General features: G+C 42.9%; 1 long non-coding RNA gene across 1 annotated transcript in view; it reads right to left on the bottom strand.

Moving 5' to 3' along the window:
- LOC144322026 (uncharacterized) overlaps positions 1-8,135 on the bottom strand; it is a 33,621-nt gene extending 25,486 nt beyond the window's left edge. Inside the window, exons 1-2 of the long non-coding RNA XR_013387586.1 lie at positions 8,100-8,135; positions 7,906-8,004 (exon numbers count right to left, since the gene is read on the bottom strand). This is a non-coding gene — a long non-coding RNA (uncharacterized LOC144322026). The remainder of the gene's footprint in view (positions 1-7,905; positions 8,005-8,099) is intronic.
- Positions 8,136-13,187: the final 5,052 nt, after the last annotated feature.

Raw genomic sequence — 13,187 nt, 5'->3', positions numbered from 1 at the left:
TAATAAAATGGTCAATACTTTTTTGGTACAGAGTAATCTAATACCTAGTCCATGTGCAAATTTCCCTGATTATCTCAAAGCTATTTGCAATGAAATTTATTTCCTCCCTTTTTCCTTGGGATTTAAACCAGTTCCTCAAATTATGTCTCTTAAATCTCTCTTAATGTCATTTGTTTGTTGAAGAATCTAGGTAATGAAAATGAATATTTTAATTTCATCATTAAGTAATGAGGCAAAAAGGGGCACCTGGGTGGCTCCATTGGTTAAGCATCTGCCTTTGGCTCAGGTCATAATCCCAGGGTTGTGGGATTGAGTTCCACATTGGGCTCCCTGCTCAGCATAGAGTCTGCTTCTCCCTCTGCCCCTCCCCCTGCTTGTGATCTCTTGTTTGCTTGTTCCTTCTCTCTCTCAAATAAATAAAATCTTTTTTAAAAATGTAGTGAAATTTGATGTAGCTAACAAACTCTAGCTAAAATTAGATTAATGGATGAGATATGGATTTTTTTTTTCATTTAAAGTAGAGTGACAAATTACTTTGTCAAGTCACAGTTACTTTGTTGGTTCTCTTCCTTCCTCTGTTGCCTGAAGGGGAACAGGGATACTGAGAAAATGTAAGGACCCTTTGGGATGAGACAGGAGCTCCAGGAATTCAAACCAACATCAGAGTCGCCTATTTAGAATGCTACTGAGTAAGGGACAGGTGAAGCTAGGTAGGGAGACCTAGGGGGTGATGGGATCAGGCTCACAGAAATCCCCAAAATGCTGAGATGTATGGAAATCAGATATAAGGGAACAAACCAGACCACTCAGCCCTAGCTGTGGGTGGGGAGGGTGTCTTCTTTTTGACAGTCACATGTGACCAAGAAAGAATAACCAGACCCCAAAAGAAAGCCATTAGAGATGTTATTACCAGTCTTTACTCAAACCAAGACATCAGAGGAATGATAAGGCCACAGGCTCCCTGGTCAGTTCTAGATAAATGGCTGTCAGTGCAGGCCTACGTTGGCAATGCTGTCGGGACCCCTGAGAGCTTCTTCTGTATCCTTGCTTAAGAAACTTTTATTGCTTTGCTCACTCTCTTTTGTCCACAAGATTCATTCTTCGACTCCATGAGACAAATACCTCGCTCTCCTGCCTCACTACCAGCCTCCAAGGACAGCTTCAGATGAAGAGCTGTTGGTCCTGCGTCCTGTACTTTCAGAATAGAGTGCTGGTGAGTGCTATACTGCTTACCCTACCCAAGTTATTCTAATTAGTTATTTTGGAACAAATTCAAATGTATTCTGTGCCAATTCCCCCTTCTGGGTTGAGGACACCATAGCCCCGCGGTTGGGCACATTGAGGGCAATTGGCATCAGCTGCTGGGAGCCGCCTCTGCCAAGATCACAGAGGGCAGCCCCAGGCCAACACCTGGCTAAGCAGGGGATACAAAGTCCTGCTTTCCTTGCTTCGGTTGGGGCCAATGCTCAAGGACCAAACCAGCTCTGGAGTTCACCACAGGGCTGCAGGGTAGGCCAAAGCCACAGCTGTGACTTACACCGTGGGTCAACTTCTCCCTCTGCCCAGCACTGCCTTTTTCACTCCCTGGCAGGTGTATCTCCTGAGAGCACTCCCTAGTAAACCTTCTGCCCTCATTGTTGTCTTTGTGTCTATTTCCAGCAAACCCCATGTAAAATTGTTGGTTAAAAGGGACGACTGGGTGGCTCAGTGGTTAAGCATCTGCCTTCAGCCCAGGGCATGATCCTGGAGTCCCGGGATCGGGTGCCACATGGGGCTCCCTGCTTCTCCCTCTGCCTCTGTCTCTCTCTGTTTCTCATGAATAAATAAATTAAATATTAAGGAAAAAAAAAAACACATGCATATATTCTGTCCCTCTTATGTTTTGTTAAACATATGATAGCTTTATTTTTTTTTAATTTTTTAATTTATTTATGATAGTCACAGAGAGAGAAAGAGAGAGGCAGAGACACAGGCAGAGGGAGAAGCAGGCTCCATGCACCGGAAGCCCGACGTGGGATTCGATCCCAGGTCTCCAGGATCGCGCCCTGGGCCAAAGGCAGGTGCTAAACCGCTGAGCCACCCAGGGATCCCCTCTAGTTCTTTATATATTAGGAAACACAGTATTATAGGATGAGCTACCAATACTGTTCCATGGTTTGTCATTTGTATGTAGACTTTGGTTTTGGTAGTTTCTGTCATGCTAATTTTTAAATTTGGTTAATTTATCACTTGTCTCTGGTTTCTGAGATTTTTGTTAAAGAGTTTAAGGAGAAAAAGACTTCAAGATAAAACCCAGGGTGTGCTAGAAAGGAACATAATAATTAAAACTGGATAAGGCCAAAACTACTTGCAATCATCACTGATGTTTCTCCAAGGAAGACATACAGATGGCCAATAGACCCATGAAAGGATGCTCATCATCAGTTACCATTAGGGAAATACAAATCAAAACTGCAATGAGGCATCACCTCACACCTGTCAAAATAGCTAAAATCAACAACACAAGAAACAACAGGTGTTGGCGAAGATGTGGAGAAAAAGGAACACTTGTGCACTGTTTTTGGAAATTCGAACTGATGCAGCCACTGCAGAAAACGGTATGGATATTCCTCAAAAAATTAAAAATAGAATTTCCCTGTGATCTAGCCATTGTACTACTAGGTATTCACCCAAAGAATACAAAAACACTAATTCAAAGGGATACATGCACTCTGATATTCATAGTAGCATTGTTTACAATAGCCAAACTATAGAAACAGTACAAATGTCCACTGATAGATGAATGGATAAAGAAAATGTGATATATATACAATGGAATATTATTCAGCCATAAAAAATAATGAAATCTTGCCGTTTGCAATGGCATGGATGGAGCTAGAGAATATAACACTAAGAGAAATAAGTCAGAGAAAGACAAGTACAATATGAGTTCACTCATGTGGAATTTAAGAAAAATAAATAAGCAAAGGAAAAAAGAGAGAGGGAGAGAGAGACAAATCAAGAAACAGACTCTTAACTATTGAGAACAAAATGATGGTTACGGTGGGCAGGGTGGAGGATGGGTGACACAGGTGATGGAAGTTAAGTAGGGCACTTGTTGTGATGAACCCCAGGTGATGTATAGAGTTGTTGAATCACTATATTGTATACCTGAAACTAATATTACACTGTGTCAACTAACTGGAATTAAAATAAAAACATAAAACAAGAAAATTATTACCAATAACCTAATAAAAATCTTGATCCTCCCTCCACCTCACCCTCCAAAACTTGTTCCTCCCATAGTCTGCCCCATTTTAGCAAGTACCAACTTCATCCTTCTATTTACTCAAGGATGGCCTTGGAATTATCCTTGGCTCTTTCTGTCACATCTCCCATTCAAACCATTAGCAGCTCTTATCAGCTCCATTTTTAAAATATCTCAAGAATCTGACCTTTTTTCAAAACCTTTACTATTGGCACACCTGAGTGGCTCAGCAGTTGAGCACCTCTGCCTTAGGCTCAGGGCATGATCCTGGAGTACCAGGATCGAGTCCCGCATCAGGCTCTCTGCTGGCAGCCTGCTTCTCCCTCTGCCTATGTCTCTGCCTCTCTCTGTGTGTCTCTCATGAATAAATAAATAAAATCTTAAAAAAAAAACAAACAAACTTCGCTATTACCCTAATCCAAGTCATCATCATAGAGGCTCCTAAGTGGTTTCCCTGCCTCTACTCTGACCTATACAGTTTACTTTCAAGCAGTTAGAGAAATCGTTTAATACCATAATACAGATCACTCAGCTCCTCTACTCAGTCCCCTGTATAGTCTCCATCTATTTGGTTTAGGATAAAAGCCAAAGTCTTCCCAGTGGCTTATGGTCCACTAAGATCCTCCAAACTCATCTACCACACACTGCCTGGTTCACTCTGTTGTCTTTGCTATTTACCACTAGAACATAGAAAGTTTCTGCCTCAGGCCATTTGCATGTCTTGTGCCTATCTTTAGACTGCTCAGTAGCTGTAAGTTCATTTTTAGTGAAACGTTTAGTGAATGTTTAGTGAAAAGTTCCCTTTTAGTATTTTAGTCAAATGTCACTTTTCCGTGGGACCCTCTGTGATCACCATATTTAAAACTCCACTCTCCATTCTGACCACTTCTGTGCTCCTTATCCTCCTTCCTACTCTATAGCTCATATCTCATACGACATTTTGAATATGTTGCTGATTTATTTATTTAATATCTTCATATCCTAGCCCTGCCACCACCCTTTTAAACTCTGAGAGCAGAAATCTATTCCTTTTGTGTTCACTTTTATATCCTTAGCCCTAGGACAGTGCCTGTCAGATAACTAGGATGGAATGGATCAGATCTTGAATTGTACTTGAGGGATTTCATTTCCTAATTTGATTCCACAATAGTGTGCTGAAAATTAGCTATGTGGATGACTCTGTACTTGGAGCAGTTGGGAAAAAAAATTCTACTCATACAAAAAAAGTTTCAAAGAAGAATCAAGGCAGAGTACTAAGAAAAAAAGGCACACATGGGGAACCTGGGTGGCTCAGTCTGTTAAGCTTCCAACTCTTGATTTGGGCTCAGGTCATGATCTGAGGCAGAGCCAGACATTGGGGTCCACACTCATCATGGAGTCTGCTTGTCCCTCTCCCTCTGTTCCTATCCCTGCTCTCTTTCTCTCTGTCATAAGTAAATAAATAAATAAACTATTTTTTTAAAAAGGCACATAGGTAGGAAAGCTTAAGCTTTTCCAGGTAGTTATATAAGAGGTGGGTGTGTGAAATAGATACTAAGGAATTTAATCTGGGAAATGCAAATTTTCTTAGTTTTAAGAGATCCTGGGGTTAGGTTATACCGAATTGTATATGCACTAGGAAACCATTGACAAGACTTGAGCAGAACTTGACACAGTGGGAAATGAGTTTTAAATGCTTCATCTACCAACATGTCCAGGATGCAGTGGGGCTGGAAAGGCAGCTTAGAACCTAATGCCTACCTACCACATCAGTGATAGTGACCTTGAAAGGGAATGACTTGAAAGACCCTGTATATTGGCTACGGAAGGTAAAAGGGAACAGGGGTCAGATGGTGCTGAAACTTTAAGCATAGGTGATCTTTAAAGCATGTTCTAGACGCCTTATGTAACCAGGTCTAGTACTTTGATGTACGTGTGAACACTCCACAGACCCTCTGTGGAGAAAGCCTGCAATGCCTTAGCTCTAGCTGTGTAAAACCCCGGGTAAAAGGCTGAGAAGATCATCTGGCCTTTTCTCTCCCTTGAAGTGTTTCTTTTTTTTTAATATTTTTTTTTAATTTATAATAGTCACACAGAGAGAGAGAGAGAGAGAGGCAGAGACATAAGCAGGCTCCATGCACCGGAGCCCGATGTGGGATTCAATCCCCGGTCTCCAGGATCGTGCCCTGGGCCAAAGGCAGGCGCCAAACCAGTGCGCCACCCAGGGATCCCTCCCTTGAAGCGTTTTATGGAATGTCATTGCTCAAGCTGCAGCTAACCCCTAGAATTTGACAAAAATTTGCATGGCTCTTCAAGAAGACAAACTCCATGCTGCCTGAATTGAATTCAGCAACTTTCCAGCCACTGAGGAATAGTCATCATTCTCATTCTGTGGGAAAATCAGCCCAAAGATAATTTGCATATTGTAAGGTGGGTAAGACAAAGGCAGCCCTATAAAAGATCAAAGTCCTAGATACTTTCTCATACCTTCTTTATCTACACTTCTCCTAGGTTTCTTATGCAAATATCAAGAGATTAAACACCACACTTTGCCCAGCTTGAAAGAAAGGAAGGAAGGATGGAAGGAAGGATGGAGGAAGGAAAGAAGGAAGAAAGGAAGGATGGAAGGGAGAAAGGAAGGAAGGATGGAAGGAAGGAAGAAAAAGAAAGAAAGAAAGAAAGAAAGGAAGAAAGAAAGAAAGAAAGAAAGAAAGAAAGAAAGAAGAAAGAAAGAAAGAAAGAAAGAAAGAAAGAAAGAAAGAAAGAAAGAAGAAATCTATGTGATTCAGAGAATTGTCAGGCTGACTTTATCTTTTTTTAAAGGTTTTATTTATTTATTTATTTATTTATTTATTTAAGGGGGGGATCCCTGGGTGGCTCAGAGGTTTAGCACCTGCCTTTAGCCCAGGGCTCGATCCTGGAGTCCCGGGATCGAGTTCCACGTTGGGCTCCCGGCATGGGGCCTGCTTCTCCCTCTGCCTGTGTCTCTGCCTCTCTCTCTATGTCTATCATGAATAAATAAATGAAATCTTTAAAAAAAAAATAATAAGAGAGAGAGAGAAAGAGAGAGAAAACAGGAAGAGTGGGGAGGCAGAAGGAGAAGCACACTCCCCACCAAGTGAGAAGCCTAACATGGGCTCCATCTCAGGACCCTGGGATCATGACCTGAGCTGAAGGCATATGCTTAACCAACTAAGCCATCCAGGCATCACATGTCAGCCAGCTTCATACTTACCAGGGTAAAAGATTGATCTGTAATAGCTTATGGAAATACTTCTTTAACAATTTTGTACCTTCTAAATGACTTTCTTTAGGTTTGTTAATTTTTTAGAAAAGATTACCAAAACCAGTAAACCAAACGTTATTGGAACATAGCCATGCCCATTTGTTTATAAAGTAAACAAAAGTTCATTCAGCCTATAGCTTAAGGTTCAAGTCATTCTCGACAAGGGCTATGTGTCGTTTCCATGGTCATGGCCGGGTGCCCTGGAGTATTTCTGGGCATTGCCAAATACAGCTAATTCCCATTGGACTCACTTGGCCCCTTTTCCTACTCTTCTGAAACAAATCAGCCTCAATTATACCTTAATTGAACGAAGTATTTGAGCTGTTTAAGACAACTTGATTGTATCTAGAGCCAAAAGCAAAGAACCAAGTGTCTTTGACTCATCTCCAAAGTTTCAAGTCTGGTAATAAAAGACATTCTATGATTAAAGGGCTTATTATAGGTTAAGTTTAGAGTAATATTTAATGCCTTAGAGTCCTGTGCTCCCACTCTTCCCAGCTTATAAAGAGCTGACTCTGTATATTCCTTGAAGACATTTGATTTTAATACAATACAGAAAATCAGTAAATACAAAAGCTAGAAAGGAACTATGAAGTCATCTGGTCCATTTTATTTGCGTTTTTCAGACGGTGAAACTGAGACACAGAGAGATAAAATCATATTTTACAGGACTCCATCATAGACCTGAGAGGAATCTGAAACTGGAATCCAGTTCATCTGATCCAGTGGCTTTGAACTTTACCATGTTTACGATAGAATAATTAAGTGATGTCGTGTTTTTTTTTTTTTTTTTTTTTTTTAACTCATGAGAAACACAAAGAGAGAGAGGCAGAGACACAGGCAGAGAGAGAAGCAGGCTCTATGCAGAGAGCCTAATGCGGAACTTGATCCTGGGAATCCATCCTGGGACTCCAGGATCATGCCCTGGGCCAAAGGCAGACACTCAACCGCTGAGGCACCCAGGTGTCCCAAGTGATACTGTTTAATAAAATAAAATCCAAGCACGATAACTCATCATTCAGCCATTTTTCAGGGGAAAGGTACCAGAGACTCTGTATTAGAAAGGAACAGAGTATTTGGAAATATTCCATCAACTTGCTAGTTTTTCAGGAATCCCCTTAGAGCTCACAGGTAGAGAGTGTAGGAGAGTAATGCTAGCTGCTGCAACAAAACAAACTCTAAACTTTAATGCCAAACACACTCAAAGTTTACTTCTCACTCGTTTAATAATACAAGTGTTACTGATTGGCGGCCATCTTTCCCAAGGTAACTCTGAAACCCAGACTCTTTTTATCTGATGGCCTCCTCACTATAGGGTCATCTATGTGCAGAAAGAGGAAAAGAACAAGTAGAAAAGGCTTCTTAATCTTGGTCTTGAGAGAATGCGTCTTACCTTGTCTCCCATTCCATTGCTGAGAACTATTCCTGTGGCCCCTCTATTGCAAAACAGGCTGAGAAATGTTGGTGGCGGCTGGACAGAGGCCTCTGTACACTAGAGAAAAAGGAATGCAAATGTTTGGTGAACCCTCCCTGAGGTGAAAGGGTTAGATCTATATTCCTGTACCAGTCAGCGACCCTAGGCAATACCTTGGGTGGGAAGTGGTTTAATTTCCCAGCCATGTGTGACTTAGGCAGTTTCCTTCAGCCAAATGCAAGCCTCTAGGGAACAGCATAGGTGTGAGTCATTGGCAGCCAACATGGGAACTCCAGCACACAAAGCAGACTCCAGTCTACCCTTCGTACCACTCAGAGCTGATTCTTCCTATGTCCATGTCACTCCATCTGGTTGCAGGTCTTCCAGGATTCTGACTGGTACAGTTTCTGGGTACTTGTAAGAGGAGGGTTTCTAGAACAAACTATAACCCTGACTATATCAGGGGCTCCTCAGGTTATGATAAATATGCCCAGGACGAATTGTTGCTCTTTACAGCATGAAGGGGGTCTGATATAATCATTTAGCCACCAAGTAGGTGGTTGGTTTCCTCAAGGGGTTGTACCGTATGGAGAACTCCATTGCTGCCGTTATGGCTACTCTGCTCATAAGCCAAATGTGCAAGGGCTGGTGTGGCTGAGGACAAAAGCTAGTGGGCATCTGCTGAGTGACCCTTCCTGTCTCCTGGTTGGTTACTACCTTGTCTGTCATAGATACGATCTGGTGGATGTTAACCAATGCTTCTTGCCCACACCCAGTGATCCACTCACATGCTTCTTCTCTAGAAGAAGATTTTCTAATCTTGCTCCTTGTCAGCCCGCTTACTCGACCAGTCAGGCCATTCGCCAGTGCCCGTGAATCTCCACATAACCTTTTTTTTGGGGGGAGGGGCGTCTTCTCTCCACACAGAGTAGACACCCAAGAACACCAAAGTAGATACCCAGTGGCAGAACTTGTTTTCACCCCCGTCATGCACTAGCAGCCTGTTTTCAACTTGCATTAACCCACCAGGAAGAGGGTTTATCCTCCTCCATCAGCGGTCTTAGGGAACCCTCAAGAAGCTATGAGCTCAAAAGAAAAGCTCATGAAAGAGAAATGAGAGATAAGTCATCTGAAGTACTTGTTTATACAGCTTACTCACAACTCGAGGACCTGTGTGAACCCAGTCTCAGACATACTGTGTTCATCTTATGACGGAATGCTGCTGGTGTACCCAGTCTTACGACTAGCTGTGTCTGGACAAGCCCAGCTCATGGTGGGCAGCTCTAGTTGCCTCACTGCTTGATGTCTTATACCCAGGGAGTCCCTTCCAGGTCTGAAGAGTGTGTCAGAAGCTCTATTTGAATGGTATATAGTTCCCTGCTGCAGATGGCATGGCCTTGCCCGAGTACCCTAGACGTCACCCTGCAACTGTCACATTTGGGCGTCCCAAATATTTCACAGAGCATTTTAATCTAACATAATACAAACCAATCTAGTACCCTAGAATCCTTTGAGTCATATGGCCCAAACATATTTCTTATTTTGTAACTCAGATCCACAACAGAGCCCTCTTGTGCTCTGAGTCTCACTTAAGCTGGTGACCTTCCTCATGCCCAATAAATAGGTCAGAGCAGTTTCGCAAATGTGATAAATACTACCTCTGAAATGCCTGCATATCCTGTATCTTTTTTAGTGGTAGGAAGCACAACGCACAATTACTTGTCCTTTAGCAGAGATGAGATGTCCCAGCATGTCCAAGAACACTGTACCCCTAAATATATGTACATGGTGGCAGGCTCCTCCATCTTTTTAACATTATCTTCCACCTTCCAAAGTGCATGTGTCTTGCCCGCATCCCCGAGCACTTGCCAGTTCCTTCTTACCAGGTTCATTTAACATGACCATCGGTATGGTATGGTGGGCCAGTGTGAAGTTCTGTGGAATGTCTGCACGATCCAGGTCTTTTGGGAGTACACTGTGACAGAGCATAGGAGAAGTGAAGTAGCCCTGGGGCAGAGTGATGAATCAATACTATTATCTACTCCTTGTGAAAGCAAACTATTTCTGATTCACCTTTCTGATGGAAATAGGAAATAAGTGTTTGCCAGTTACAGCTGCACACCACATCCAAAAAGCTATATTAATCTGTTTTAGTGAAGATACCAAACTCAGTCCAGCAACTTTGATTGCAGCTACTGCTTGAGTTTCTGGGAGTCCATGTCATTTGCCACAATTTATTTAGTTTTTGCAAAGAACAAGCTATTGAATTAAATGGCAATTTGTGGGGTACCTGGGTAGCTCAGTGGTTGAGCATCTGCCTTTGGCTCAGGTCCTGGTCCCGGGGTCCTGGGATCAAGTCTTGCATCTGGCTCCCCGCAGGGAGCCTGCTTCTCCCTCTGCCTATGTTTCTGCTTCTCTCTGTGTGTCTCTCATGAATACATAAAATCTTTTTTAAAAAATAAAAATAAATGGCAATTATGTGGGAGCTATCATCTCTGCCTCCCCTAAGTCCTTGTGGATACTACTGATGTCTACCATTTTCCCTAGGATATAATATTGTTTTTACACTATAGGTGTTTATTTGCTTGTTTTTAATTTTTTTTTTATTTTGAAATAACTACAGACACAAGAAATTATGAAAATAGTACAAGCAGGCCTGTTTACCAAGCTTCCCCTGTTTGCCTGAAACGTGTTAAATGCCAGAGCCATTGAACAATTTAACACAGTCTCTTCTACCTATATTTTGTCCCAGTCGCCACAGGTGACAATCTTAGTGAGCTCACACTCCAGCACGTCAACGTTTACCGTCTGACAAGGATGGGGTTCACATTGCCACCTAGTGGTTGATTTATGCAATCCCAAATTCCAGACTATTCTGCTACCTAAGGACCACGGCTGCACCAACTATCTTAAATTATGCTCCCTCCATGAACAGACTCTGAGGTGGGAATTCCTGCTTCAGTGATTTTTTTTCTTAAAGACTTTATATATTTATTTGAGAGAGCACATGAGTGGTGAGGTGTGGGATGGGAGGAGGGAAGGGCAGAGGCAGAGGCAGAGGCAAACTTCCTGCTGATCAAGGAGCTGGATCCCTTGGCTGGATCCCATGACCCCAGGATCATGACCTGAGCTGAAGGCAGATGCTTAGCCGACTGAGTCACCCAAGCACCCTGCTTCAGTGATCTTAAGGAGAATTTAAAAAGTAGCAGACAGGGGCACCTGGGTGGCTCAGTTGGTTGAGTGACTAACTTGGTTTCATCTCAGGGTCATGAGATTGAACCCCGCCTTGGCCTCTCCTCTCAGCAAGGAGTCAGCTTGAGATTCTCTCTTCCTCTCCCTCTGCCCTGCCCCTACTCACATGTGCATGCCCTCTCTCTCTCTCAACAAATTTTTTTTTTTTTAAATGTAGCAGGGTGCTTGTTACCAGACAGCCTGCTTCTCCCTTGCCTCTTGCTCCTCCCCTCTGCTCATGCTCACTCTCTTTCTTTCTGTGTCAAATAAATAAATAAAATCTTCAAAAAAAAAAAAAAAAGGAGCAGACAACAGGGGATGATGTTTGGCAACTCTACTCCTTAGGAGAAGTCTGTTCTCAGCCTGATCCCATGGGAAGCCCTGGATCGTTAATTGCACCAAGAAGGTGTCCCACCCAGAGGAGAGGAGGCTGCTCTATCTCTTCATCACTTAGTCTTTGGCCCTGGCCCCCCTACGTGGAGGATATGACCTTCAGCTATGGTCTCCAGGACCACCACCACTGGGTGAGAAAGCTCCCATCAGCCCAGGACAATCCTCCATAAAAGGACAAAACCCTGAGCCTTGAGCTGCCAAACACCTGGGGGGTGAACCCATAGCCTGTGAGGGGGATAGGGCAGGGTGCCCAGCAGCATCCACTGTGCCTCTGAGAAGATGATGGTCACTTTAAAAACCCAATGATGAGAAGGAGTGAGCCATGTGTAGCTCTTGGGAAGAGCATCCCAGGTGGTTCTGAGATGGGCACTAACCTGGTGTGTTTGAGATACAGAGGAAGCCCCTAGTGGGATGGGGTGCAGAGGCCGGGAAGGAGGGACCGTGCTTGGCAATCGGCCAGAGCAGTGGGATAAAGTTTTATACTCTGATTACTGCTTCCTTGAGACACTTTATGTCTTGGAAATAATGTTGTTTTCTTTTCTTTTCTTTTCTTTAAAGATTTCATTTATTTATTTGAAATAGAAAGAGTGAACGAGAGAGAGAGCGAGCGAGGGAGAGCATGAGTGAGCATGAGCAGGGGGAGCAGCAGAGGGAGAGGGAGAAGCAGGTGCCCCGCGGAGCAGGGAGCCCGACGTGGGGCTCCATCCCAGGAGCCCAGGATCACGACCTGAGCTGAAGGCAAACGCTTAACCCATGGAGACACCCAGGCGCGTCTTTTTTAAATAAACAGTTCACTCCAGGAATTACTTCTTTTTAATAATTGGAGATACAAGAGCTGGAGTGACTCACTACAAGGAAATGTGAGTTAGTGACAAGCTTAGAAATGTTATTCCTGCTCTCATTAAAAACACACACCCACACATGAGCCATAGCTCCTCCAGAATGCATCAGGTCCCAGGTATTGTCACGTTCATGAATTTTCACGAGGTAATAAAGCAGGTCCGATCTTGATCTTGGATGCCTTATCTATTCCTTCCTAACTAGGCTGTACTTAAATGAAACATCTCTGAAAGGGAAAATAGTCACACTAAGCAGCTTTCTTAAAATACTTCACCATAAAAAAAAAAAAAAGCACTGTACCTCCTGCTACTTCCTACACCACACATTGATTTTTTCCCCCTCTCTGTGTTATCATGTTTTTTAGTTTTATAACTTTTCTTGGAGGTTAAAATGGTCTCTCCACTCATGCCTTACTGACCTCATCTATAAAGGTAACTACCAAGTGCAACTAAACTCTTTTTATGTGTAGGTAGGTCTTGTCTCCACATGCACAAGCCTCTCTTGTGCAGTTCATTTACACCAATATAAACTGTAGAAAGGCAGCTCCCTATTCTCCATTCTATTTGCTTTGATCCTACTTTAGCCTCCTCGCCTGGATGTATTTCCAAATAAGTGTCACGATTTCTTAATCTCCAAACCATCCTTTGAATTACTGGCAGATAAATTTTCCTGAAACCCTATTTTGCTCATTAGCACAACTCTCCATAGTAATCTGTGTGAATCACTCCTTTTAGGACTTAAAGCTCAAAAAGCTGAATCCCTTTTCCTAAGACTATCTTTTTTTTATTCTCCAACGG

This window comes from Canis aureus, chromosome 10, assembly GCF_053574225.1.
Source record: "Canis aureus isolate CA01 chromosome 10, VMU_Caureus_v.1.0, whole genome shotgun sequence".
Classification (NCBI taxonomy): domain Eukaryota; kingdom Metazoa; phylum Chordata; class Mammalia; order Carnivora; family Canidae; genus Canis; species Canis aureus.
This window is presented reverse-complemented; position numbering and strand designations above follow the sequence as displayed.